Source organism: Psammomys obesus, unplaced genomic scaffold (assembly GCF_907164565.1).
Source record: "Psammomys obesus unplaced genomic scaffold, mPsaObe1.curated_primary_1811, whole genome shotgun sequence".
Taxonomy (NCBI): Eukaryota; Metazoa; Chordata; class Mammalia; order Rodentia; family Muridae; genus Psammomys; species Psammomys obesus.
This window is the reverse complement of record NW_026587216.1, coordinates 20,052,220-20,057,494: the sequence shown is the minus strand read 5'-3', so window position 1 is coordinate 20,057,494 and position 5,275 is coordinate 20,052,220. Positions and strand designations below refer to the sequence as shown.

The 5,275-nt window shown below is 39.5% G+C and overlaps 1 pseudogene; it reads left to right on the top strand.

Moving 5' to 3' along the window:
- Positions 1 to 3,022: 3,022 nt before the first annotated feature.
- Positions 3,023 to 4,962, top strand: LOC129673690 (dnaJ homolog subfamily B member 6-like; annotated as a pseudogene).
- Positions 4,963 to 5,275: the final 313 nt, after the last annotated feature.

The window sequence follows — 5,275 nt, the reverse complement described above, 5'->3', positions numbered from 1 at the left end:
CACCTCATGCTAATAATTCAGGCAACCACTCAATGGAAACAATGAAATAAAGAGTTCCTGTGGGCAAAGAAGTATCTTTCTGTAATTTGAAAACCACAAAACAAGCCTATGTCTTTAACAGATTTTTAGGAAAAATTATATGTTCAAAGGAATAATTTCAGTTACATGCTATTCCCACTTGGAAATGGAAACAATCAGGAGTCAATAATAGTTAAGGAACAGAAAGAGATTTTCAAGTTTGTTTACATTTGAAACATTTTGGGAGCAAAAATAATGCATCTCTTTTAAATGATAAATTCTAGAAAATGTGTAATTGAAGGTCTATTCATCTGAAAGTCCAAATTCAAAAGTTATAAATTTTATATAAAAAATCAATATGATAAAAAATAAGACCCTGGTATGAATTGAGATACAATGGATCCGCATTTGTTTCATCATTTGTGTTGTTCTGCTATGCCTCCTACGAAGGTGCATCTTCTAGCTATACAATGGGCATAAACTCATGAAATCTCAACTAAACAGGTTCCTCAGCAAGACCTGCACAATGACAAGGGTGAACGGAGTACAGGGGACATGCCATGGTGAAGGGAGGATATTTTCCACAGTTCTGTCCATCAATGAAGACCTGCGCACCTTTAATGGCTACTGAGAAAGGGAGAATCAGTCTCCTGAAGAGACGGACCTCCTCCTAGGTTAATTGATTCCATAAGACCAGCACTAAGCATACAGAAACAGAAACATCACTAAAGGGATTCAATAGGTTGCAATTATGCCTGTGTGTGTGTGAGGGAAAGTGTATGTGTATAATAATGATGATTATTAAATACTGAATTTGAGGAAATTTATGGAAAGATGGGAGTAGTTGTCAGAAGGAAGGAACTAGAAAATTATTTTTATATAGGAATCATATATAAAGTTTTCAAAAAGTAATTATTAACAAACCCTGCTCCCCACCAAAAAAAAAAAAAAAACCTGGCAAAATTTGACCATCTCTGCTGTATAGACATTTCCCACCAAAATCTTTTGAGCACTTGAAATCTGAATAGTCTGAATTGAGATGTGAAATTTATATCAGGATTCAATGAAAGCATAAAATCAAAATGTAAAGAATGACAAGAAGTAGTTCATCATCCAAATATATGTTAGAATGTTAATAAATTGAAATATGTGATTAAATTTTATTTTGTCAAAGGAGAGAAAGGAAAGCACAAGAACAGGCAACCACAGCCACCAGCCCAGTTGTGGCAGAGCCTCAAGAAGACCAGCCGGCCTACCTTCCCCGCTCACAAACACAACCTGAGATTTAATCCAACAATGTTAAAACATGGTGGATTGTTGTACAGGACTGTTTTAGCAATTCTGGGTTTTCTGTTCTTCCATATGAAACTGAGAATTTTTCTTTAAAGTTCTGTAAAGAATTGTGTTGGTAATTTGATGGGAATTGCATTGAATCTGTAGATTGCTTTTGGCAGAGTGGCTATTTTCGCTATGTTAATACAACCAATCCACAAGCATGGAGGATCTTTCCATCTTCTGGTATCTTCTTCAATTTCTTTCTTCAGAGACTTGAAGTTTTTTTTCTTTCCAAACAGGTCTTTCACCTGCTTGGTTAGAGTCACACCAAGATACTTTATGTTGTTAATGGCTATTGTGAAGGGTGTAGTTTCTCTAATTTCTTTCTCAGCCCTTTTATCTTTTGTATACAGGAGGGCTACTGATTTTTTTTTTTTTAGTTAATTTTGAATTCAGCCACTTTGCTAAAGGTGTTTATCAGCTGAAGGAGTTTATCAGTTTTGGGGTCACTTATGCATACTATCATATCATCTCCAAATTGTGATACTTTGGCTTCTTCCTTTCCAATTTGTATCCGCTTGATCTCCTTCGATTGTCTTATTGCTCTAGCTAGGATTTCAAGTACAATGTTGAAGAGATATGGAGAGAGTGGACAGCCTTGCCATGTCCCTGATTTCAGTGGGATTGATTTAAGTTTTTCTTTGTTTAGTTTGATATTGCCTATAGGCTTGCTCTATACTGCCTTTACTATGTTTAGGTATATACCTTGTATCCCTGATTTTTCCAAGCCTTTAAACACGAATGGGTGTTGGATTTTGTCAAATGCTTTTTTGTGGTCTAAGGAGATGATCATGTGTTTTTTTTCCTTCAGTTTGTTTATATGGTGGATTACATTGATGAATTTTCATACATTGAACCACCCTTGCATACCTGGGATGAAACCTACATAGTCATGGTGGATGATATCTTTTATGTTTTCTTGGATTTGGTTTGCAAGTATTTTGTTGAGTATTTTTGCATCAATATTCATAAGAGAGATAGGTCTGAAGTTCTCTTTTTTTGCTGGGTCTTTGTGTAGTTTAGGTATCAATGTGGCTGTGGCCTCATAGAATGAGTTTGGTTCCTTTTGTTTCTGTTTTTTGCAATAGTTTGAAGAGTAATAGCATCAGTTCTTCTTTGAAGGTCTGGTAGAATTCTGTGCTCAAACCATCTGGCCCTGGGCTTTTTTTAGCAGGAAGAATTTTGATGACTGCTTCTATTTCCTTGGGGGATATAGGACTGTTAAATCTATTTACCTGAGTTGGACACATGGGCTTTTCTGAGACTGTCATTCCAACAAATGACCATGCATAGAGATAACCTAGAACCCCTGCACAGATGTAGCCCATGGCATCTCAGTGTCCTAGTGGGTTCCCTAGTACTGGTAACAGGAGCTGTCTCCTGTGGCTGAACTCAGTGGCTGGCTCTTTGATACTCCTGTGGGGGAGCATACTTACCAGGCCACAGAGAAAAACAATCCTGACAGTCCTGATGAGACCTGATAGGCCAGGGTCAGATGGAAGGGGAGGAGGACCTCCCCTATCAGCGGATTTCGGGAGGGGATGGGAAGAAAAGTAGAACAAAGGGTAAGATTGGGAGGATGTGAGAGAGGGGGCTAAAGCGAGGATACAAAATAAATAAATTGTAATTAATTAAAAATAAATTAATTTACATAAAAGTTTAAAAAAGCATGATGGATTACTCCGAAGTTCTGAGTGTGCAGAGACATTCCTCAGCTGAGTACATTAAAAAAGCATTATGGAAATAGGCACTTATATGGCCCCCAGACAAAAATGCTGAAAATAAAGAAGTAGCAGAGAGGAAATTTAAAGCAGCCAAGGCGTATGAGGTGTTATCAGATGCAAAAGAGTGGGACATCTATGACAAATACAGGAAAGAAGGATTAAATAGTGGTGGAGGAGGAAGTAGAAGTCACTTTAACAGTCCCTTTGACTTTGTCTTCACATTCTGGAAGCCATAGTGATGTCTTCAAGGAATATTTTGGAGGAAGAGACCCATTTTCATTTGACTCCTTTTATTAAATTAATTTTATTTATATATTTATTTATTACAGTTTATTCACTTTGTACCTCTGCTGTAGCCCCCTGCCTCATCTCCTTCCAATCCCACCCACTATCTCTCCTCTCCCCCTATACCACTCGCCTAGTCACCTGATAGGGAAGGACCTCCTCCCCTTCTATCTGACCCTTGCTTATCAGGTCTCGTCAGGGCTGGCTGCCCAATCTTCCTATGTAGCCTGGCAAGGCTGCAATCCCCAGGGGTAGGTGATCAAAGAGCCAGCCACTGACTTCATGTCAGAGACATCCCCTCTATCTCTTACTAGGGAACTCACTTGGAAACAGAACAGCCGATGGGCTTCCTTTGAACAGGTAGTCTAGTTCCTCTCCATGCATGGTCCTTAGTTGAAATATCGGTCTCGGCAGGCACCCCCTGGGCCCAGGTATTTTGGCTCTGTTGTTCTCCTTGTAGAGTTCCTGTCCCCTCCAGGTCCTTCTATCTCCCTTCTTCTGTAAGGATTCTGGCACGCTGCTCAGAGTTTGGCTATAAGTCTCAGTATCTCCTTTGATAAATACCCTGGTGGGTCGAGTCTTTCAGTAGTCTTCTGTGGAAGGTTCCTGTCCTGTTCCTTGCTTTTCCTACTTCCATTATCTATCCTGTTTGCCCTTCTGAATAAAGATTAAATGTCTTCCCTATGGTCCTGCTTGTTATTTAGCTTCCTTAGGGTTATAGATTTTAGTACGTTTATCCTATCTTATATGTCTAATATCCACTTATAAGTGAGTATATACCATGTGTGTCTTTCTGCTTCTGGGATATCTCACTCAGGATGATCTTTGCTAGTTCCCACCATTTGCCCACAAATGTCATGATTTCCTTGTTTCTACTTGCTGAGTGGTGTTCCTAGATGTCCCTCAATGGAGGAATGGCTGTAGAAAGTGTGGTACATTTACACAATGGAACACTATTCATTTGACTTCTTTGATGACCTGTTTGATGACTCCTCAGGGAACTGAAGGAGTAACCTAGGAAGTAGAAGCCAGGGTGCTAGCTCGTTTTTCTCTGGCTTTGGTGAATTTCCTTCTTTTTGAGGTGGATTTCCTGCTTTTGATACAGGCTTCTCTTCGTTCGGGTCAACAGGTCATGGAGGAGCTAACTTCATTCTCTTCAGCATCATTTGACTACAATGGAATGGGCAACTTCAAATCAATATCAACTTCAACTAAGATAGTTAATGGCAAAAAAAAAAATCGCTACAAAGAGAATTATGGACAATGGTCAAGAAAGAGTAGACGTTGGGGGCTGGAGAGATGACTCAGCAGTTAAGAACACTTGGCTGCTCTTCCAGAGGTCCTAAGTTCAATTCCAAGCAACCACATGGTGGCTCATAACCATCTATGATGAGATCTGGTGCCCTCTTCATGTGTGCAGGCAGAATACTGTATACGTAATAAATAAATCTTAAAAAAAAAAAGGGGGGGGGTAGACGTTGAAAAAGACAGACAGTTAAAGTCCTTGACAATAAATGGCAAGGAGCACCTGCTATGCTTGGATAACATAATTCAATGCACGCATTTAACTGAAATGATAAAAACAGCAAACACCATTTGAGGAATAACAGGAACTTTATTTTAAGATTTCAAACAAATTCAACTTTCCTTTTTTGTTTTTTTTATTTTTATTATTAGTTATATTTTATTAACTCTGTATCCCAGATGTATCCTGCTCCCTCATTCCCTCCCAATCTCACCCTCCGTTCCTCATCTCCTCCCTGCCCCTTTCCAAGTCCACTGATTGGGGAGGACCTCCTCCCCTTTCATTTGACCCTGTTTTATCTTCAGGACTGGCTGAAAAGTCCTTCTCTGTGGCCTAGCAGGACTGTTCCTCCCTTGGGGGGTGGGGAGGTCAAAGAGCCTGCCATTGA